The 25,470-nt window shown below is 35.9% G+C and overlaps 1 protein-coding gene and 1 pseudogene across 8 annotated transcripts in view; both read right to left on the bottom strand.

Annotated features, from left to right (window-relative positions):
* PKP4 (plakophilin 4) overlaps positions 1-25,470 on the bottom strand; it is a 256,480-nt gene that overhangs the window by 186,832 nt on the left and 44,178 nt on the right. The gene's annotated exons all lie outside the window — the stretch shown is intronic.
* Positions 1,997-25,470, bottom strand: part of LOC140505760 (ubiquitin-conjugating enzyme E2 C pseudogene) — a 67,345-nt pseudogene continuing 43,871 nt past the window's right edge.

The raw sequence follows: 25,470 nt of genomic DNA, 5'->3' as shown, positions 1-25,470 counted from the left end.
AACCTTTCACTGTTGCCAAATTGCCAAACAGTTTAAAAAGTATGGTGAGTCTAGATGACTGAAATCTTACCATCCACCCTATAATTAATTATGTCCACCTCAGCAATTTAACCCTTTCAACTACAGAATTTTCAACCTAGGGGTCCATTCTCTCCAGATTGGTGAGTGCGTAACATGGCTCACTATACCTACCTGGACCCTACTAGGTTTTATATTACACAACAGTCACGTAGTGATCTTCCCTGATGCTGTGAACAAATTCTCCTCCTTGCCCCTTCCACCTAAAGAACAATAACCAAACAAATACTGTTATTGTGACTGTAAAGCTACGTCAATCATCTCCCTCATGACTACACTCAATAATAACCCTTTAGCCTAAGGGCTAAACCAAAACCACTCTACATCCTCAATCTCCCTCCATTACAATATAAGGTCTTGAAGGCAAGGACCTCACATCTGAATTTAAATTCCTAATACCTGGCACATATTAAGTTCTCAGTAAAAGTCTTTTCCTTGATTCTTTCAACACAAGAACCTTTGTCAAAAATCAAGAATATCCAATAGGTGACCCTGTCTATATAATCAAGAGTGAGAATGTCCTGGGATATCAGCACAAAACTGAGAGGCTTGAGAACATAATTCTACCTATTTAATGGTTCACTTCTGGGTCTGAACTTAAACCCTTCTCCACTGTGGCTTTATTAGCAACTCTTGATTAATCTTTTAAAATTTAATCTCAAGAACAATGGATCTACTAGTTACCACAGTTTTTTTTTTCCTGTGTTTCTAACAACCCAAACTGGAAATGGATATTTTTAACATTAAACTTTTGAAATCTTATCATCTTCTGAAAAACTTTCTTGACTGCTTGGAATAAATGATACAGTTAGGTGATATAGTAGACAGAACACTGGCCAGAAGTCAGGAAGATCTCAGTTCAAATCCAATCTCAGTTACTAGTTGAATGACTGGGGCAAATCATTTAAATTAACCTCAATTTGGCTCCGTTTCCTCAACTGTAACATGGGAGAAATAGCAGCACCTACAATAGAGGGTTGTTAGAATTAAAAAAAATGTTTGTAAAGCACTTACCACAGTGCCTGGCACATAATAGGTACAATATAAATGCTAGCTATTATTATTGTTTTTAATCTATTTCCCTTGAAATGCAAATATTGACTCCCTTTTCATTCACCAAATCACTACTACCCTCTTTCTCACTATTAATGTAAATACATATTTACACTAATATAAATACATTAATAAAGAATAATAAATGTGACTTATTCTTTGATGATATTTTATGTATCTTTATTGTCCTTTGTTCTAAAGGGGAGGAAAAGGATCTTATTTAACTTAGTGCTAAATAAATTATAACAGTGTAACTTGCAAAGATAATTATAAAAATTTTACTGAGAAAAAAATAAATGTATACAAAAACAGAAACAATGATTCTGTTAATGAAAATACAAATCAATCTTACTTTTAGTAAAGGACTTTGACTTTTTATAATATGGCATGAATTCACAATAGTTACCGCCTATACACAGACAAATCAGATTTAGACTTGAAAGAGATATCATTTAAATCATCCTCTTTCATATTACAGATGAATAAAGTGAGAGCGAGAGAACTTAAGTAACTTGCCCCAAATCACACAGCTATTAAATGACTAAGCTAAAATCCAAACTTGGGTCCCATAAGACAGCTAGTGATGCAGTGGACAGAGTACTGAGCCTGGAGCCAAGAACATCTGAGTTCAAATCCAGCCTCAGAAACTGAACCTGTTTGCCTTAGCATTCTTAACAATAAAATGGGGATAATAATAGTGACTACCCCTCAGGGTTATCATAAGGATCAAATAAGATGGTATTTGCAAAGTGCTTACCACAATGCCTAGCACATAATGCCTTCCCTCTTTCTTTCATTTCATGACTCTCAAGTTCAATATTCTTTATACTGTACTATGCTGCCTCAATACTCAATTTCTTTTCAATTTGAATTCTATGTATCTAGGAACAAATGATGCACCATAACATCATGGGTCATAGTTTTCTCAACTGTAAATCTAACTTCTCTCTATAGAGGTTATACTAGATGGTTTCTACAGTCTCTTTACAGCTCTGTATTTATGATACTATGAGCTAATCCATTTCCACATCCCATTTTACAAATAAGAATGTGACATACCCAAAATAAAGTCACGAATGGTTGTGTTGAGATACCCAGTTAAATTATTTTTCCTCTCCCCTTTCCTAAGATATTTTGTATAGATTAAAATGGGGAGAAGAAAAGCTTAAAACAGCATTTCTAGATGGCTCAAAATTATAAAAAAAAAGTTAATCAGCTACAGATAGTGAAGGCGGAATAGTTCAGGCTGAAGTGTCCCTTAGATTCATTTTAAAGAACAGCATGATAAAGTAGATAAAGTCTTAGACCAGAATCAGAGGGATCCAACTTAAGCTTTGACACAGAGCATTTCACAAACTCTTTTATGCCTCAGTGGTCTCATAAGACAAATGGAGACTACTATTTCACACATCTCTGATTTTTCCCTAAGGTTACTGTTAAAATAAATTAAGGGAAACAGAATGCCTTATTGCAAGCAAAATTTCATTAGGAATGACTTATTTAATAATGAACATGTAACTTTTTAGGGTTATCTTTACTAAAATGCAAAGCCAATTTTTAAAGTCAAAAACATAAAAAAAAAAAAACCTGAATTGTGCATAATAAACTTTGACTCAGATATTAAGCACAGTTCCTTATGACGATTCATTTCTTTTTCTGCTGGGGATGGAAGCTCAATTCCAGGTGGACAGTCTCCGGCGGGTAAAGGTGGGAACTTCTAAATCTTAGAGTTCTCACGAGACCCCCCAGGAAACGACTGGGAATCGAGGTGAACCGAGCTATCTTGTGTATTTCCGCCTCTTCCCGTGAGAAACGTGATGGGAGAGAGCTCTCCCCGCCCTCAAGATTGTCCCGGATCTGGGCACACTATTGTTATCTAACAGCACGGTATTCAGATGCAAACTATGCTGCTGGAGAGTTTAAGTAGGATCAGGAAAGCCTGAAAGTTCTCTTGGGCGGAAGGGCGCAGAGTGGACAGGACAACAAGGCTCCGCTTTTCCTCTCTCCTCTCTCCCCTCCCCCTCTCTCCCCACTTATACTTCTACTTCCAATCTCTTATTGTAAGATCTTTGCCTCCTTGGGAGATTCTTCGCTCCCTCCTAAGGAAGAATTCCCCTGCACTTGTAACTAGACCCTGAAATAAAGCTCAACCCTTGTTCGACTCTGGAACGTCCTTTCTCTCATACAAGCATCCGGTTTGGCCAACCGAAGACCTCGGGATAGAGGTAAGAAGACTCGGGTAGCCCTCAGGCCTCTAGGCCTGGCATTTTTCTACTGAAACAACTCAATGTTCTTTGGTTTCATGTTTATTGTTGTGCTAGAGATGCATATAGTGTGCAATTGGGAGTGTAGAAATCATTTATGACACTTGTGCAAAAGAAATTATGGTACTGATAAAAACAAAGTAATTATGAAACAAGACTGTATGATTGTTAGTCTGGCTTGATTTTTCAAGTATAGAAAATATATAATAAAACTACATTGTCTATCAAATAATTATTAACTTATTCATCAATTACATGATTACTTCCAGTTATTAGTTTATATTAAAAAACATTAAAATTAGAAGTTACTACTATATTTGTGAAGTTAATATTTTATATTTTATACATTATATTCTTGTGCATGACAAAGAAGACAAAGTTATAAATTCAAATGTGGAAAAAACAGTGGTTTACCCAGAGCATGTATCCACTCCTCCTGATTTTCTGTTATTCCACCTTGCTACTTATCCTCCCAAATTCCCACACCCTGGTAGCTCTGCATTACTATTTTTCATTCCATTCAGAACTAAATAAATTTGTAGAACTAAATAGTCACAAAAACTAGTCACTGTAGGAAACCCATAAAATGTTCAGTGAGGTTGCATTATTAGCATTTTATGAATCATATCTACCTTTATATTCCTCTTCCAAAGCCAATGTTATATGTCATTGTGGTACTGTAGTGGATACTTTTTTTTTTTTTATTGTAGCAAAGAACTGAAAACAATGTGGCTGCATATCATTTGGGGAAGGGCTTAACAAATCACCATATGTGAATGTAAAGGAATATTATTCTTGTAAGAAATGAAGAAAATAGCAAATTCAGAGAAACCCAAGAAGATGAACTGATGTAAAACAAAGTAAGAACAATTTATACTAGGACAATGATGCAAAGTAAAACTTTGAGAGATTTAATGTGAACAATGCAATGACCAATCACGACTTGAGATGACTGATGAAATGTTCTGATTTCTTTGCTGAGAGGAAATAGGTGATAGACTCCATAAGCAGTCAGAAGTACTTACAGTGTAGACTTTTTTATGCTTGATGCTTCTTACAAGGGATGCCTTCTATCTTGGGTGAGGTGAGTTGTGAAGGAGGGAGATGACAATCACTTTTTTTTTTAAAGAAATGAGCATTAATGAAACATTCAAAGAGGACAGAAAAGAGGGGAGAAAGTATTTCTGAAGAAGACAAAGAGAAAGAAGGAAGTTTTGTTACTATCATATTAAATGAATAAGTACTTTAAAAAACTAAACTAGGTCTTCTGCCGCCAATAGCAGTGCCTCTGCTTTTATATTTCCTGTGGTTTTTTTTTTCAGCACCCAGTGAAATTGCTTCAGGCAGCTAAGTGGTGCAGTGGATAGAGCACCTGTGCAGGAGTCAGGAGGACCTGAGTTCAAGTCTCACCTCAGACACTTGACACTCACTAGCTGTGTGACCTTGGGCAAGTCACTTAACCCCAACTGCCTCATCCTGGGTCATCTCCAGTCATCCCGATGAATATCTCATCACTAGATTCAGATGGCTCTGGAGGAGAAGTGAGGTTGGTGACCCGCACAGCCCTCTCACGGTCAAAACAAAGTCAAGTGTAAGTCATGTCATCATTTCTATGATGGCATGGTCTTCTTTGGCAACTAAGGAAGAACACACTCATGGGTAAACATCCCTCCCAAACCACACAACTCAATATTAAAATTACAGCAAGCACCACCCTTACCAAAAAAAGTAGCAGAAGGAAAGGGATTCCTAATCTGTCCCGAGAAAGGTGACATGACAGGGAGCAGAGTAACTATGGCAGCCAAAAAAGATTTTAGGAAAAAATAGCCAAGACTAAAAGACTAAGTCTTGAATGCATAAAGTCAAAAAGAAGATCTAAGAGGATGTTGGCCATTAAGAGATGCATTTTGAACTAGTAGAAAACAAAAAGATTAAGTTAGCTAGTCCTAATATTCATATTTTGTTTTTGTATTCATAATAAAAATAATAAAAATTCTGAAACTAATATTTACATTCTTTGATCACTTAATTATTGATTATGAAAGGAAAAGGTTTGAATAAAACAAAGCCATACTACATCAAATGCTTACCACATAAGAAAAGCTAATTGATGCTTGAAGATGTGGCTAGGCATATAGCTTTGATCAGATATTCAATGAGATTTCAAAGTAGTTCAAAACAACTGCATTCTAATGCATCCTAACACACAATCTTTAATCATTCGGTGAATCAAATTGGAGATTTCTGAGAAGACCTGGATGAACTGTTCTACTGTTAGAATCTTTTACTTATTGACTACTCAAATGACTAGGCAAACTGATGGTGGGGACTAGGGAAATAAAGAAATAAAGGCAGAAATTGTTTACTATCTGTTCTGGTGTTAATGTATAAAGGGCTCAGTCATATCTGCATTTAGAAAATCTATAATGAATTTATCACCTTCATAGACTGTTCTTCAAAGCATTCTTCTGGTAGTCATTTCGCCTTGGTGGTGGCACTTTTGATGAATGTGAATATTTAGCTTGGAAATGATAAGTCACCACCAGCTACTACCACACCACCCATATGTGGAACCATAGGTTACAACAAATGGAGAAGTTCTGAATGCTGTGGGTAAGTTCACTTACCTTGGCAGTGTACTTTCTAGGGATGTACACATTGACAATGAAGTTGACACGCTCTGAAGAAAAGTTTGGGAGAGAAGAGGTATTAGACTGACTACCAAACTGAAGGTCTACAGAGCCACTGTGCTGACCTCATTGTTGTATGCCAGTCTATCAGTGCCATGCCAGGAAACTGAATCACTTCCCTTTGAACTGCCTTAGGAAGATTCTGAAGATCACCTGGCAGGATAAAGTACCAGACACTGAAGTCTTTGCTTGAGCTAAACTGTCAAGTATTCAAACTATGTTTCAGAGAGCATAACTCTAATGGGCTGGCCATGCTGTTCAAATGTAAAATGTACGCTTGCCAAAGACTATTTTATGGAGAACTTGCACGGGGCAGGCAATCACATGATGGCCAGAAAAAATGATACAAGGACACTCTCAAGGTCTCTCTCAAGAACTATGGATTTGACTGTGCAACATGGGAGACACTGGCACAGAATCACTCAGCCTGGTGTGCCCACATCAGAAAGGATGCTGTGCTCTATGAGCAAAGCAGAATGGAGACAGCACAAAGTAAATGTAGGATGCGATAATTTGGAGTATCCACCCCAAATATTCACACGGACTATCTGTGCCCAACCTGTGGTAGAGCACAGAGCTCATATTGGTCTGATCAGCCACAATCAGACACACTGAAACTTTACTTTATCATGATGATGTTATTTTACTCCTCTTTGAAAATGAAGGACAACAACCAATCATTTTAAAAAATAGATTTTTTTTGACATACATCCTTTCTCCTCTCTCCCAGAGAATCATTCCTTATAATAAAAAGGAAAAGAAAAAAATATGAGCAATATTGACCCATGGAATTCAACTTGTAGGGCATTGTGGGGAAAATGTATTCTCATCTCTTCTTTGGGATCAAGCTTGTTCTTCATAATTTCAAAACATTCAATTTCCATTATTTGTGATTGCTGTTCATTTAATTTGTTGTAGTCATTGTATATAATGTTAATTTGGATAAACTTACTTTACTTTGTTATCAGCTTATATAAGTCTTTCCATGCTTCTTTTTTTTATCATGTTCATTTCTTCTACCACAGTAAAATTCCATTACATTCACATACCCCAATTTGTTTAACCATTACTGAATCAATGGGCATTTACTTTATTTCCAGGTCCTTGAAACCACAGTATTTTCTACTTGAAATATTTTGGTGTATACAGACCATTTCTTTTTGCTAATGAATTTTTTGGGGGTACATGCTTAACAAATCATTGGACTCTCTAAAATCAAAGGATATAGGCATTTTCAGTCATGTCATATTTGTATAATTCCAAATTACCTTCCAGAATAGTAAGATCAATTCACAATATTACCACATAAGCATACATGTCTTTCCACAACCTCTCACCAAACACTGAGTTTTCCCATCTTTGTAAATTTGTTAGGTGTGAGAAACCTCAAGGGTGTTTTGTTTTGTATTTATCTTATTAAAAGGGACTTGGAGCTTTCTTTGTTAACAGTTAGAAAAATTTGACCATATTCTTTTTTTTCCAATTTATTTATATTTTACTTTCAATTTATTTATTTTGGTTTTCAACATTCAATTCTGTAAGTTTTAAATTTTCTCCTCCTCCTTTGGCATGCAATGTGATATGGGCTCTACACATACATTTCTACTAAACACATTTGCACATTAATCATGTTGAATAGAAGAATTATAATATATGGGAGAAACCATAAGCAAGACAAAAAGCAAAACAAAATAAAACAAAAATTGAAAATAGTCTGCTTCGTTTTGCATTCCGACTTCATAGTTCTTTCTCTGTATGTACATAGCATTTCCTATCATGAGTTCTCTGGAATCGTTTTAGGTCCTTGCATTGCTGAGAAGGGCTAAGTCCAGCAAAATCAATCTTTGCACACTGTGGCTGTTTCTGTGAACAACGTTCTTCTGGTTCTGCTCCCTTCACTGAGCATCAGTTAACATAAGTCTTTCCAGGATTTTCTGAAGTCCACCTGCTCATTTTTCATAGCACAATACTATTCCATCATATTCACATACCACAACTTGTTTAGCCATTTCCCAGTTGATGGGCATCCTCTCGTTTTCCAGTTCTTGGCCACCACAAAAAGGACTGCTATAAATACATGTAGGTCCTTTTCCCATTTTTATGATCTCTGGGATACAGCCCTAGAAGCAGTATGGCTGGATCAAAGGGTACACACATTTTTATAGCCCTTTGTTGCTCATATTCTTTAACCACTTCTCCATGAGGGAATGGTTTTAGATGTTATATTTCTGACAGCTGTATATAAATCTTGTTTATAAAATCCTCTGACACCATGCTACAGAAAGATTCTTTTTCCCATATTGATTTTGTTTGTGCAAGTTTTTCATCTTCACATAATCAAAATGATCTATTTTATTTTTTTACAACTGTCTCTATCCTTGGTTACGAATTCATCTCCCACTCATACTTGTTAAAATATATATATAAAATCTGGGGAGGGAGGAGTCAGTATGATGAAATAGGAGGAAGAGGTATAATCCAGTTTTCTCCTATGATTCCTGTATGACTTAGAAAATATAACAGACTGAGTCCTGATAGTAAATACAATAAAAAGTCACAATGAGTCAATCTGCCAGCTAAGGTGGACATAGAGAGAAATATGTGTCAGCAGACACAGGTCAAGATCTAGGGGACTGCCATGCAGAGCACTCCAGTGCAGGGACTGAAAGAGGGCTGAAGTTATACATTAGGACAATAAGACACACCCACAAAGAAGGGCCTGATCTTGTGCAGGATGCTGAAACTGGTACCAACTGGCAGCTCTGCTACTCACTGTCCAATTGCAGGGAAAGGGGACTGAGGAGAGGATCCACCTAGACCTAGATGTGTTCCAGCGTAAGGAGCAATTGTCAGCAATTGCGTAATGAACAAAATGAAAGTTCAAAAGCAACACAGTGACTCAATGGCTATGACACTGGACACACAGAAGAGCAGGGATCTTAGTCCCAGCTTCCAGATAAGTTTGAAGGCTTCAGGGAAATAATCAGGCTAAGAAACTCAAGCTAAAGTGTAGCCTGCAGTTCTGTCATTCTAAACCAGCAGAGCATATCAAGTGGCTGATAACTGCTGAGTCTAACCACAATCTACTGGAATCCAAATGAGGCAATCCTTAGACCTCTTGCTCAGACCTGAATCCAAGGAACTTGCAAAACGTGGACCAGGGGTGCAGGAATCAGATTTTGTCCTCAACAATACCATTCTGAGAATACAGAGAGCTTGTAGGCTCCCAGTTTGAGATGTCCCTGTCTCTGGAATAACACAACACTTAATATTCCAAGAAAATAAGAGCAAGCCCAGCCCAGATATTTCTTCTAGAAGAACGAAGAGCCTGACCCAAACATAAAGTCCAAAGTTAAGAAGTAGGCTGGAAGAATGAGCAAACGACAACAAAACACACAAAAGAATCCCACCACAAAAAGCGATGATAGGAACATACAAGATATATGTAAAATCCCCCAAGAGAGTATCTAAAAGCAAAGACTAAAGAAAAACATAGCATGGGCATAAAGTATAACCAGAATTCTTCAAACAGATGAAGGGAGAGGAATATTAGAGGAAACAGTTGGAAAAAAATTATACTGTCAGGGCAAATGGAAAATAAAGGAGAGTTGTGGAAGAAAGAGTGGAAAAGGAATTAACATCTTGGCAATAAGAGGTATAAAACTTTCTCAAATCAACAACAAACTACTGCAATATATTACAATGAAGCAACTAAAACAAAAAAAATTAAAATATTAAAACAATATTAAAACTGAAAAAATAGAAGACAATGGTATCTCATACTAGAAGAACTGATCTGGTAAACAGATCAAGGTCAGAATATTTTAAAACTACTGTGCTATCTGAAAACTATGGCCAAAAAAAAAAAAAAGGCACATATTTCAAGAAATCAAAAGAAAAAATTGTCCAGGTCTCTTAGAACCAGAAGGCAAAATAGATACAGAAAGAATTGCTCAGTTACTTACTGAAATAAATTTCAAAATGAAACTTCCGGAAACAAAAAGAGCCCAAACTCAGGACTTCCAGGTCAAATAAAAAAAATCCTACAAGCAGTCATAAAGAATTCAGAAACCAAAGAATCATACTCAGAATCATATACAATTTATCAATGACCATTACAAAGGAGCAAAGACTTCAGAATACAATATTCTAGAAACAAAAAATATAGGCTTATAAATAGGAATAAATTATTCAGAAAGACAGAAAAATTCTCCAGGGGAAAAAAAAAATGGACCTTTAATGAAAGAACTTTCAAGCAATCCTGAGGGGGAAAAAAATAAGCTGTGGTAGAAATGTTGGAATACAAACACAAAGTCAAGAGAAATATAAAAGGTTAAGCATGAACAACAATGAAATGGGACTAAATGAAGATAAAATGTTTACATTCTAATATAGGGAGATAACACATGTCCCCTCAGAACCATCTCATCATTGGTTGTCATAAAAGGAGTCAACTCATCAGTACACTCAGTTGCCTCTGTCCCTCTGACTAGACAGCTAGAAGGCTGAGCATCAAACTTCTCCCAAGGCCTTCCTTCAAAGAGGGCCCAGAAGCTCAATCAGCTCTTCATTTCTCACCACCTGTTCAGCTTAGTTTCAACTGCACTATCACCATGGCCTTCACGCACACCCTACCCCAAAGAGGGTCATCATCATCATCATGGAGACTGTTTTAGTTTTGGTACTCACATATCATCAATACACTCAGTTGCCTCTGGAGAGCAGAGCATAAAAGTCCTCCCAAAGTCTCCCTTTAAAAAGGGGCCAGAAGTCCAGTCAACTTTTCACTTCCTACTTGTTGACTGATTGGTTGTGACTCCACCATCATTATGCTCATGTTGCGGGCAGCTTCTGCCCACGCCATCTCCCATTTTCAGCTTTCTTTTGTGTGTTATTTCCCTTATTAAACTGAAAGCTCCTTGGGGGGAAAGAATGTCTTTTCCTTCTTTGTATCCCTAGAGACTGGCACAGTGCCTGGCACACAGTAGGCACTTAATGCTTATTGTATAAGACACATTTAGCAGCTTCTGAATTTCTCCATCATTTTCATCAAACTAGCCTTGGTGTTTGTGAGTGCTCTGACCCAGATGAGCAAATGCAGTGCTGCACACCAAATCTCTGAGAGCTGCCTATTCCTTTTCTGCTCCACTGCTGCCAACTGCGTGTCATTGGCTCAACTTTCCTTCCAAGTCAGCAGCAAACTGTTCACACTTGGAGAAAAGCTTTAATTTGTTGACATTAATTCTTCTGGTAGTCATTTTGCCTTAGGGGTGGCACCTTTGATGAATGAGAATATTTAGCTTGGAAAGGATAAGTCTGTGGTCAGTCCAGCACTCTGCACCATACGTTGCCTCTCACATCTTGTCTACCTCTTCTCCTTACAATCACATAATCTATTAGATGTTTACATACCTTGGAAGTATACTTTCCAGGGATGTACACAGTGACAACGAGGTTAATGCACTCATTGCCAGAGCCAGATCAGTGTTTGGGAGGCTCTGAAGAAAGGTCTGGGACAGAAGAAGAGGTATTAGACTACCAAACTGAAGGTCTACAGAGCCATTGTGCTGACCTCATTGTTATATGCTTGTGAAACATGGACAATCTACCAGTGCCATGCCAGGAAACTGAATTGTTTCCATATGAACTGTCTTAGGAAGATTCTGAGAATCACCTGGCAGGATAAGGTACCAGACACTGAAGTCCTTGCTCAAGCTGAACTGCCAAGCATTCAAACTATGCTTCAGAGAGCACAACTCTGATGGGCTGGCCACATTTTTCGAATGCTAAATGTACGCTTGCCAAAAAGACTATTTTATGAAGAACTTGAATGGGGCAGGCGATCACATGGTGGCCAGAAGAAACAATACAAGGATACTCTCAAGGTCTCTCTCAAGAACTTTGGATTTGACTGTGCAACATGGGAGACACTAGCACAGGACCACTCAGCATGGCATGCCCACATAAGAAAAGGTGCTGTGCTCTTTGAGCAAAGCAGAATTGAGATAGCACAAAGTAAATGTAGGATGTGCTAATTTGGGATATCCACCCCACATATTTACACGGACTATCTGTGCCCAACCTGTGGTAGAGCATGCCAAGTTCATATTGGTCTGATCAGCCACAGTTGGACACACTGAAATATCACTTTACAATGGTGATGTTATTTTGGTCCTCTTCGAAGAGGAAGGACAACAACCATAAGACACAGGATCTGGGAGTAATTTTCTTAGATGTGGTAATCTTAAAAATGGAATGGAAAGGGGGAGGAGAATATATTAGGGGGAGAAAGAAAAAGGAAGAGTGGGGGAAATTTTCTCATTCAGAAGAGCAAATGAAAGTCTCTACATAAGAAAGAAAGAGGTGGGGAGGGGTGGATGGGACAAGTGAACCTCACTCAAACTGAACTGATCAAAGGAAGAATACATATACATACACAGCTGCATACAGAAATACATTTCAATCAATATGGAAACAGGAAGGAAAGGGGATAAAGGGGAAGGCAAATAACAGACTAGGTAGATTTAGGGAGGGATTAATCCTAGACAAAACAACTCTAAGATGAGTGGATCACAAAGAGGGTCTTAAAAGAACATCAAAAGGATAAGTACACGTACTTGGGCTCTGAGTGAGGGAATAAGAAGTGTACATAAAAAATTTAAGATAATAAGATGGAGAGAAACACACAACTCATGATCTTAACTGTGAACGTAAATGGGATGAACTTACCCACAGGATAAAAGGGACAGAAGACTAGATTAGCAAGCAGAATCTAATAATATGCTGTTTGCAAGAAAACACACTTCAAACACAAAGATTCATGCTGACCAATAAGGAGGCAATGCAAATGCAAAATCTACTATGTCTCAGCAGAAGTAAAGACTTAATAACTCTGATTGTTCCACAGATCAATCAAAATTCCAAATATCCAATGATGAAGCATGTTACTACTTCCTTACATTCTAGGAAGACTTCTATGAACTGTTGCGGAATAAAATGAGTAAAATCAGGAGAGCAACTGATAAAATGACAAAACTGTAAAGACAAGAAACTCTGAAAGACTTCAGGCCTCTGAGCAGTGACAATGTTGATTTTTTTCTCTATCTTTTGTTATCAATGTTTCTTAGCACTCTAAGAGACTTATAAAAAATACAAATAAAACATGTTGTTCTACCTATAAAGCATCAAATGTTGTAAATGCTCAAAACCTTTGATGTAATTAAGAAAAAAGTCCCTATATTTATTTCTATTACATTATTTCTCAGCTCATCTTAATCTTTTGTCATCGAAGAATAAGTAGAATTCAAACATTTATAAAACCTTGTAAATAAAGCATCTACAAAGTAAAATACAATTTAATCTTTTCATGTAATTTCTATTATTTCACAAGTTTATTTCTTTCTGATGTTTTTCAATGTTTAGAATTTATGATTTAGCTGTCATGGTAACATAGCTTTGTTTACACACTTATTGATAGGATATCCTGATATTCTCTGATGAACAGATTTTAGAAATAATAAAAGTATCCCATTCAACTCCTCCAATGGTGAACTTTCAGATGGCTAATTCGATGATGTAAATGCTACAACTGCAATTCCTGAGGCAGAGAGAACATATTCACTTATCTGATTAGAAGATGAAAAAATCAATGAAGTTCCTTCAACAACTGACAATCTAAAAGGTAATAAAAAATTCAGATTTTACTGAACCTAAGTTCATGACAAAACTGATGAAGAGCTACACTGTCTGAGAAGTAAAGATGGTTCTTCTTGGGAACTGGATACAGTGCGATGACACTTGCAACAGCTAATTGTTATCACATTTTGGTATGGCCCTACTGCATATTCTCCAACTCATGTCACTAAAAAAAGGTCCTGTTTCTTCTTTTCTAATTTTATTCAGTGAGCCAATACTAGAAATATTCAGAAATATATAGATGCTGAGGGCAAACTAGCAACAGGAAGTGATAGCTTATTCAATACACTATACGAATTCGAAAAGTGCATTGATCTTAATGTCATTCATGTTGTTATCAGTGGCAGAATCCTACTTATAACAAACATACATAATAGCTTCTGGCAGTGTCCTTTGTTCAATAATACTGTGTAATATAATCACTTCCTAGGTATAAGGAGTTATCTTCATTTTGACCTCCAAACTGAAAAGCAGAAGACTATTTCAAGAAAGTTTTATCTAGTACCCTCACCGTGGAAACTTTTTATTGAAAGTTGTCAAAAACCATTTATTCTTATTACATATATTTTTATACATAATATATATAATATATACTTTTATGACATATAACTATGTAATTGATGTACAATTGCAAGGCAGTCTATAGATTTATTCAGTATTTATCAAGTAACCCAGACAAATTTGTCCTGAAATTTTGGTTGGCAATAAACACTAAAAACAAATATTTGTTCAATAGATTTCCTCAAATGGGAAAAGACAATGCTAGCAGCAATGATATTAATGTATCTACAAATGTCATGTTCAATACCATGAAACCAATATTCAACAAAAGCTGCATCGCTATAGCAATTATATCCTTTGATTTATCCTTAATACTTGCAAAGCAATGGTGCATCACAGTTGCAAATTTTCAACAGATTAATAGAACATTTCTAGAAGTAACAGAAGTACATAGGCTGCTAAATTAAACTATGGTTTTAAAATCTCCAGAGAAGCCAAATGTAACCCTAACTTCTTCCCAGTGTAAGAGATCCAAATCTGTAACTATTATGAGGACCCTCACCCAGATGTTCAGATTCCAAAAGTGAACAACTAAAAGCAAGAGCCAGAGCTCCTCCTATCTATAGCAAAAATAAGATAAGAGATGTACTTAATCAAACTGCAAGCAAACTCAGTGACAACAAAAAGTGAAAAATGGCCTATTCATGGTTCCTACAATGTTCTAAATATGGCCTTCATCAACAACTTGATAATATATTTAAAAGTTTGTAATTCAAACATTAACAGTCAAGAATACATCCAAAAGGTAAGGGAGTAGTTTAATGGAGACAAAGTTAAATACAGGTACTACTCCAGTCAAAATACCTATACTTTAAACACTACAAATTGCCAGGATACTCAAGATGTATACTTCATTTGCAAAATAATCAATTTGTAGCAAATGCATGACAAAAAAGGTATAAAATGTGATTCATAAATTAGTGATCAAAAGGAAAGAGTTGATAAGTATTTTTTCCTCTCTGTGCAAATGTGCTTTTTGTCCCCCCTAATCCTTTTCTACAAATATCCTTTACAAATAATTAAAAACAGATATTATTTTAATTTGAAATATAATTTTTCTCCTGTCTCTATCTTTGCTTTATGAATAATTTAAAAGCACATCCATTGATTTAGATTGGTCCTTTGAGATATTGTTAAATTCCAGTCCTTCTAGTACTCCAAATTTGACAGAGCTCTCCAGTAAATCCATCAAGACTAAGGTCTACCTCCTTCCCCTTTCCCCCTCATTCCTTCCATCTCAAATTTAGGAATCTAAACTCTGTATCTTTCCCCAATACCTAAAGGATAGGCACAGTGCTTTTCACACTGTAGGTGTTTAATAAACGTCTGAATTTAACTAAAAAATCTATCCATAGTAGAAAATCAGTCACATGTATAGTCTTTATGTTCTTTGGTAAGTGAAATGTTTGCTCAGTTCCCAAGGGAAAAAAAAAACACAATTCAACAAAAGAAGATATTTAACAAAAGATTTCAAGCATGATATTAAGCAAATAGCTTAACTTCTGGGACATGTTTTCTCATTATGTATTAAAAAAAGGGGGGGGGAGGATTTGGACTAGATAATATCTGGAATTTCTTTCAACTCCTAATCTCGATCCTATGTCCATTCTACAAAAGTCAAATGCTTTGGTTTGGTCGGCAAACTAAAGGCTTTCATGAAAATGAATATTCTCAAGAAATATGACAGCTGTCCAATTCTTCTAAGGAGCATAAGAAATCAATGATTTCTGCCACCAACCTAGGAAATTATCAAAAGTACAAAACTGATATGGGCGAAACCTATATTTACTTCAGTGCTTCTAGTCTGGCAAATGATAACATTCCTTCCCCTTCCCACTCAGAAAAAAGATGAGCTATACCTATGTAAATTTATCTAGTTAAATACACATTCAAGACTTAAGGAAGTAATATTGGTTATGGGTAAGTTGAAAGTTACAACCAAGTGGATCAATAGAAATAAGCAAGACACTAAGATGATACATCTAAATCCAAAAAAGGATGTGAGAAGCTAAGTCCAGCCTCCAATTTGACAGATGAGGAAACTGAAACTGAGGAAGGTTAATGACTTCCTCAAGATCACACAGCTAGTAAATAACCACAAAGGCAAGTTTTTAATGTCCTAAGAGACTAAGACTAGTGCCTTTTCCACTGTATCAGGACAAGTTATAGAACATGTTAAAACACAATATTAGGAGTCATGTAATAGAATAGTAACTTGCAAAGAAAGATGTTACTTTCAGTACTCCTTCAGTACTTCAAAATCTTCAGGTTACAGACAATGTTATAGATCAGAGATGTCAGAGGATTAAGAGCAGTCAGAACCAGGTTATAGGAAATACTTTTAAAAATAAAATAAAACAAAACAGATGATGCCAAAATGTTATTTTGTAAGTCAATATCCATTTGGATCTGTACTTATGATTTAGTGGGTCCCATTTCTATTTGAGTTTGACACCACTGCTTTAGATGACCAAAATATATGGGCTTATCAGAATGTCCGTACCACTGTACTGCATTCAGGCTATTTGAACACAAGTATTGCCACTGCTCCAAATTTAAAATCAATTTTGAATAATAGGGCTAAAAGGTTCATAAGACTTATTGAGTGTACTTCGGCAAGTAATTTCACTTCTCAGAATTTCCTTAAAGGAACTAGATGCTACAAGCATTCTTTATTTTTCCTATTTATATTTTACTGCATTTACCATTGTGCTCCTACATATTTTGTTGTTAAATGAAAACAAACCTATCTATAGCTGGTTACATTAGAACCATGTCGTTACCATAACAAGCTGGTTAGTTTTGTTCTGTTTCATGGTCAAGGGCTACATCTTAATTAGGGTCCTGAAAATTCATGTGGCTGGTGATAAGAAGGTTGGGGGGAGGAGATAAAGGGAAGGAATGCAAGTGAATTCGTTGAAATTCATCAACATTGGAAACCCAATAAAAACATGCCTACCTTAAGGTAGGTTAATAGAATTCATTAAAAAAGCAAGAGTTGCTTTTCATTATGTTCTACTAAAAAGGGAAAGTTAGAGAGAAGAATTAGGTTTGGACTATGCTGCATTCGAATACTAGATTTTCCTCTTAGAACTCTATGTGGCAGACAGGTGGCACAGTAGATAAAGCACCAGGCTTGCAATCAGGAAGATCCAAATCTGGCCTCAGGAATTTACTAGTTGTGCAACCCTGGCTAAGTACCTTAGCCTAGGTTTGCCTCAATTTCCTCATCTGTAAAATGGAATTAACAAGAGCACCTACCTCACAGGGTTGTTGTGATGATCAAAAAGGTAATAATTGTAACATGCTTAACATGGTGCCTAGTACATAGCAAGTGCTATATAAACATTATTATTATTATTATTATTGAATTCTATTAAATTGTGGTTCAGTCATTTCAGTTGTGTCTGACTCTCTGTGACCCCAACCCCATTTGGGGTTTTCTTGACAAAAACACTGAAATGGTTTGCCATTTCCTTCTCCAGCTCATTTTACAGAAGAGGAAACTCAGGCAAACAAGGTTAAGTGACTTGCCTAGGGTCACGTGGCTAGTAAGCATGAGAGGCCAGATTTGAATTCAGGAAGATAAGCCTTCCTGATTCCAGGCCAGCACCCCACTGTACTACCTAGCTGTTCCCATCATATATTAAATATATAATAATTATATTTTTGTTATCATTACCTATGTGATCTCATGCAGATCACTTGAGCTCTCTGGTATTCAGTTTTCTCATCCATAAAAGGAGGTGGGGGGTGGGGGGAGGCTGGAATAGATTACCTTTGAGGTAAATTCTAAACCTAAGTCTATGGTCCTATAATATAACTGACAACATTTCACGTCTTCCTAGATATTCAGCAGACAGACAAATTTGGAGATGATGGTTTTTAAAGTCAAATTCATCATACTAAATTCTTCCTCTACTCTTGAAGCCCCTTGTGTTTTCCTGTTGTTGCTCACAAGTTGCCAAATCCCAAGCATGCATCACCCCCATCATCTCCATCTTCCACTCAAACTCATTGCAGAGCAGAAATAAAAGAAGCTACACACAACTGACTGGGCCCACTATAAATGTATGTTATAGAATCCCAACTGGTTCTGACTGGGGGAAGGTAGTCCTTTTGCTTCCTCCTTAGTTGATTTTCTGTCATGTTCACTATAGTGACTGTCCCAGATCTTTTCACAAAAAATTTCTCACACTACTACCATTTTCTATCACTCAGTTGAGGTTCACTATATTTTATTGAGAAAAAGGAAGAAATACTGAAGAAAAATGGGAAATGAAAAGAATAGATATTGACAAAGATCATTAATATTTCCCACGTTTAGGAAACTCACAGCTACTGTGCCATGAGCTTCTTCTTCTCTCCTACTCTCCATTTCTTTTCCCCTTGACATCAAATCCCCCATTCTTTCTTTTTCTACTTCAGTCTCAGATTATGAGATGGCCTTTCTCCTAACCAAGGTCTGTCCCTTAATCCAATTCCCTTATGTCTCCAACATCTTGCTGCCACAATCATCCTCTTTTTCTAATCATCAATCTCTTGTTTCCTTCTCTGCTGCCTATAAACATGCCCATCATCAAACTTAAAAACAAAATACCTAGACCCTATTATCTTTTCTAGCAATGGCCATACACAATTAATTGGGGGAAAGGCTTTGAACAGATCTTTATATCAAACCTTTATATCTCTAACAAGGTGACCCAATAAAGTGTTGAGATTTGAAGTTCAGAAGTCCTGACTGAATTCTTAATAGCTATCTGTGTTACTTCAGCAAGTCACTTAATATCTTTCAGGCTCAAGTTCCTCATCTGTAAAATAAGAATAATAGCACCTATCTCACAGAACTGTTGTGGGCATCAAATGAGATAATGTATTTAATTTGCTTTGCAAACTTAAGAGAACTATATAAATGCAAACTATTTTTATTAATAAGAGACAAATGAACATAGCTTTGGCATTTCAACTCACATACAGTAAACTGACGGAGGTGGCAAAAGCTGGCAATAGGCAATATTAGAGTGGTTATAGAAAGACAGGCATGTTAATGAACTAATGGTAAAACTGTCAGTTCATCTGAGCATTCTGAAATGCTCAGAATCATAGCTGATCACTTCACTGATAAGGTTTCGAAAGCCTTTCCAACTTGGTTTTCTTTATAATGTTGTTATTGTATAAATTTTATCCTAGTTCTGCTTATTTCACCCTGTACCAGTTTATAATAGTCTTCCCTAGATTATCTGAAACAGTATCTTCCCTCCTCCCATTATTTTTTACAACATAATAACATATTTACAAAGCACAGTTTATTCATCTATTCCTCAATTGATGAGCATCCAACCCATTTCCAGTTCTTTTCTCTGGTGAAAGTGCTACTATACAATTCTCACACATGGAATTCTTTTCCTTTTTTTTTTCTGATCACTTTGGGATATAAGCCTATTAGTGATAACATTAGGTCAATAAATATACACAAATTTAACAACCTAGAAATTTATAACCTAAGTAAGCAAAGGTTTGTTTCAAATATAATACAAAAAATATTCAATATTAAAGTTTTATTTCTTTCACTTGATTCAAAACTTGTCAAATGTGTATTATATGCAGGCACAAATCCCCTGACTCTCAAGGAATTAATATTTTCTGGTCCAGGAAGAAACATGATGTACATACTATAAAATCAATAACTTGTATCCTTCCAAAGAAAATAAGCTCCTTGAGGTGCAGGGCTGTTTTACTTGTGTCTCTGAATTTCTAGTATAAAGTATCAGTTCCTAGCATACAGCAGGTGCTAATAAATGCAAGTTGATTGACTAAGAGAGCTAAGAAACATTAACAAAATGATCAGGAAAAAGGAAAAGGTTAAACACAGTATCTGGTCTTGCTGGAACAGGGTTTTTAAAAGAGGGAGAGGTTGAGAGCAAAGTAGACTTAATACTGAATTTATTGGGGAGGAGGGAGAGTGATCTGGATGTTCATAAATCACAACAACAAGGATCTGAACAGGGTGAAGTACATTTTATGAATATTCAGGAATGTTAATCTCTACGCATTTTCAGGAAAACCTGAAATTAACTCAAAATTCTATGGCTTGTCTGACTTCTAAATATATTACTTACATTTTAAGTAGAAAAGACCCATTGGTTCAGACACCAGTAATTAATTCTGAATGAGTAACTTGAAAAAGTATGTATGATTCTTAACTAAAAAAAAAAAATACTTTCTTCCTTTGATACTGTTGGATTTTACACAATTTAAGAAGCACCAAAACAAGAATTTCCAGCTAAATAAAATGACGACCTAAAGAAACAAAGCATTTCTAAGACATTCTCATTATATTGAGGGCTCCTTGAGAGTAAGGATTGGTATTTTTTTGCCTTTCTTGGTATTCCTAAGCGTCTAGTACACAGTTTGGAACATTATCAGACACTTAATAAGTGTCGACTAACTGACTGACTGACAATGATTTCAAATTTGGTACCTGGCAAGTCACCTTTATATTTAATAACATTATGTAACTAGAACATTGTTATATAATCTGGTCTTTCCATAATATTTTATCAATTTATTTCCATTCACAAAATCTGATAATTTAAAAAAAAAAAAACAACTTCTATTTATATATTAATGTTGAAGGCTGGACTAGAGCTTAAGAAAAAAAAGAAAAAGGAAAACAGTTCATAATAGAGTCCTGAACAGAAGAGAGAAGAGGAAGAAGACAGATTATGAGGAAGAGAAAAAGACAGTCATAGACAGACAGACAGACAGACAGACAGACAGACACACACACACACACACACACACACACACACACACACACACACACACGATGAAGGAAGGTGGGCTGGGCAACCAGGGTCAGGGCCCTTGACAGTCACCTGCTTCATGTAGGTTTCCAGCAGGTACTTTTTAAAGGCTGTGAGGTTTGTCCAAAGTTCAGCAGCATGTGTGTTCAATGGGCTGTCAATGCTGGGTTCTCCCAGCAGGCTCTGGATAGATAGCAAGATGGTCCTGACATCAAACAGAGCTGACCACTTGTCCTTGAGGATGTCCAAACAGATATTGCCTTGGGTATCCACATTAGGATGGCAACAAGGTGTGACAAATTTCACCGTGGGAGCATTGTATGGGTAGCCGCTGGGGAATTCCAGAGAGAGCTTGTACCTTAGGTCTTCATACACTGTCCCAGCTGCCCCATGGATGGTCCCAACCCACTTGAAGAGACTGTCTGACTCAGAGAAGGCAGAATTCCTTTGTCTCCAGACATCATTAGGGTCATCAATTCCTGCTGTAACCTCGTGCCCATGGACCCTCAGGCTGCGCACGTCCCAGGCTCAGCACCCTTACGGGTGGTAGCAGCGGCGCTCATGGCACCTGGGTCACGATTCTGCGAGGCCATGGGGGACCAGAGAGAAAGAGAAAACTCCCGGGTGGCAAGTACCAAAAACTGATAATTTTTATATCAAATTTTAAAAGCTTTTCCTTTAAGAATATTCAGCAATTAAAACTTTCCCCAAGACATTGAACCCTCCTCATTATTCTAAATTAGAGTGCTTTTACAGTATCTTTAACTTTCTCAAAAAAAATGGTCGTTTTTCAGGGTAATCAAGGAAATAACTGAAATCACTACTGACAATGCTATTAACAAGTCAGTTAAATTGTATCTGTAGTCTGAAAAATTTTGCTACATGACAATCGAAACAAAGTATCAAAAAATTCTAGCAACTTTACTATGATCTTTAAAAACAAAATGCCTATTTAAGAGTAAAATTTAGGAATCCTACCACAGTAAGCTTTTAAAAAATCACTGACTTCACAAATTAATCACTTCAAAAATAATCATTTACTCTACCCAATTCCATGTTAATCAAGTTGATTAATATAACCTATAATCCCAACTGTTCTTAGAAATTTAAAAGTGTTTTTTGTTTTAATATACTCTCATTCATTGATTTCTCACTCTAAATGGAAATTTATCTTCTAAATTACAGTTTAAATACATTTCAGTTAAAATTTAAATTTCAGTTTACAAAAAAAGAAAACCTATGAAGTGACTTGCTACCTTTTTAGAATGGAAAAAATCTTTTGTGTTACATAGTACACTGCTAAAAACTAAGTCTTAGATAATTTGAACTAATGAAGGAGAGAGGGAGGTGAAAAAACTGACCAATTTGATTTAGCTAAAAACATGAAATACAAGATATTTTTAGAGAAATACAGTATTATTACTTTGAGCATGATACATTGAAAAGAGCCCTACATTTAGAATCAGTTTCTAGTTTTAAAGTAATTAATTACTGGTATTAGATGGTGGTGGTGGTGGTGGGGGGAATATAACCTCTTTGGCTGAGGGATATCCATAAAAGTTTGATAAGTAACTAGTAGATTCCAGATAGATTAGAAATTTTTACAATTTGATGTGGGCAGGGAAAGGCAAAGAGAGACAACATGCACTTAAAAAAGACTTTGTTTAAACAGCTCCAATTACTATCCAACATTATCACTTAATAATGCTAGGAAGACTTGATACTGAATTTATAGGGGAGAAGGGAGAGTGACCTGGATGTTCATAAATCACAAAAACAAGGATCTGAACAAAATGGATTCTGAGGTCCCTTGCAATACAAAATTTGTTAAGAGAGAGTCTGAAATGTACCTTTGCACTTTTGGAAGGGTGTGTGCTAATAACACATTTATATAGTTCTTTATGTTTCAGCAAGACTTCATGATGGGTCTTGGTTATGATATGTTAACATTATGGTGAAACTTACTTGGTTTCTTAGACCTCATTCAGGCTATGTTTGTATCTGAGTCCCTGCTCACTTTTTTCATTTTCCCAGTATAGACCAGGTACTATCTTCAACCTTTTCCTCTTTCCTGATAATTCTGTTAATGTTTCTTAGCTCTCTTAGTCAATCAACTTGCATTTAAATTGTTAGTTACATGCTACTTCTGTCCAAATCACCTAACTTGTATCTCTCTGGTGGCATTTGTATTCTTTTTGTCACTCTCACTTAAAATATTCTGATTTCTGATTTTTATTGTACTTTATCTTTTCCAAAACACTTTCACTTCCACCTCCTAACAAGCCTATTAAAGAGTTGGTGTATAAGTAAAACCCTGAAAATGTTATAGGAAAGTAGAAATAAATAAGTGGATAAGGTGAAATAAGTGGCTAAATGATATTGCCTTATTGGATGAGACTAACCAAGGTCCATCCAAACAAGTATTCTTTGCCAAAATAGGCCCTAAGGAATATGCTAGGAGAAACAGTATACATCAGTCAAGATTACATAATATTGCAGTTTTTCTTGGTAATCATTCTGTCATTCCTAAGTTTGTCAAACAACCTTAATATATTTTTAATATCAACTCTAAGAGTATATAATGCCACAAAATTTATTGTTATGGTAACTACCTTAAAGGATTTAGATATAGAGAAGTTCTTTCTTGGATATATGATATTAGAACTTTTAAAAGGTTTTATAACATCAAAAAGTTATTCCTTTCAGTTCAGCATAACAGTGGGTAGTAGATAAAACTAGGTAATTCCATTTTTATTCAAAAACTTTCACAAATAGAGTATTGTGCACCAGGGTAATCATCATCCATCATGGAGAAGGAGCCAACTACTGAGTCACAGCAACTTTTAGGATGTTTCAAAAAAATAAGCCTGATTGACTCTTTTACCTTCTGGAATAGTTTCCCTAAAGAAATAAAATCAGCGTTGTTGTAGAATAATAGCATTTTTTAACATTGAAAGGATTTAGAGATCAACCAATAAATACAATATAGAGTACAGAAGAGGAAAAAGACCCACAAAAAGTTCAATGACTAATCCAAGGTCATAGGAATTTAAACTGGGATTAAAACAATCTCCAAATCCATTATTGTTTTTATAACACTGTGTTGCCAACCTTTTTTTTTTTCTTATACAGCTGACATGTATGCTTTCTTAATTTTCTTATGTATTTGGATTTTCTAATGTAAATAATTCAGTTATGTCAAAAATATTTCATCCTTAGTTGACTATTTTCCTGAAAAGCATCCTGTGAAATTTCATAACACATTGAAATTACCTATTTCTGTTCATCATAGATGGCAAACTTCAAGAGGACAAGGATGATATCCTGTATACAAGTACTTAGTAAATACTATATTACTCAATCATTCAAGATGTCTGGTCTCATCTTGTACAGAAATTTTCTGCACATTCAAGTTTGCTTTCAGAATAATAGGCCAAATTTAACTCTTTAGTCATCACTCTTATAGTTAATTGTTAAATCTAAACATGCTACTTATCTTCTGATAGGTGATGGATTCAGAATAAGAAAAATATTTTTTGAACATGGCTAATATGGAATTTTGTTTTGATCAACTACATATATTTGTAATGAGTTTTGTTTTTATTTTATTCTCAGAGGTGGGGTGGGAGGGTGAGAAACTAAAATTTTTGCTGACTGAAAAAATACATATTTCAAAAATGAAACAAATGTTTCTACAAGACTTTTTAAAAATATGATGTAGTATATATAGTATAATACATTTCTAAAACCAAGAACATCATATGCAATGAGGAAACAAGAAAATTTTCCCAATAAAATAAGAATGTCCTGCTGTTATTTGATATAGTTGCACACCTAGACTACTACAACAGCCTGCAGGCTAGTTTCCCTGCCTCAAGTTTTCTCCTGTCATCCACTAACCTGTCAGTGATCTTCCTTAAAGCACAGGTCTGATCATGTTATTACCCCCACTACTCAATAAATTCCTATAGCTCCTTATTACCTCCAGAATCAGATATAAAATCTACTGTTTGGATTTTAAAGCTCTTCATAACCTGACTCCTTCCTACTTTTCCATTCATATATATCATTCACCTCCACATATTCTATAATCCAAAATGACAAAAGCCTTTGCAATTCCTCACAAGACGTTTCATCTCCCAAGTCCACCCATTTTTACTGCCTCATTCCTTATGCCCAGAATGCTCTCCCTTTACACCTATGCCTCCTGGCTTCCTTAAAGTTTCAGGTAAAATCCCACCTTTCCTGGTCCCCCTTATTGATTGCTCATGCCTTCCCTATGATATTATCTCCAAGTTAACACACACACACACACACACACAC

This window comes from Notamacropus eugenii, chromosome 5 (genome assembly GCF_028372415.1).
Source record: "Notamacropus eugenii isolate mMacEug1 chromosome 5, mMacEug1.pri_v2, whole genome shotgun sequence".
In the NCBI taxonomy this organism is placed as follows: domain Eukaryota; kingdom Metazoa; phylum Chordata; class Mammalia; order Diprotodontia; family Macropodidae; genus Notamacropus; species Notamacropus eugenii.
This window is presented reverse-complemented; position numbering and strand designations above follow the sequence as displayed.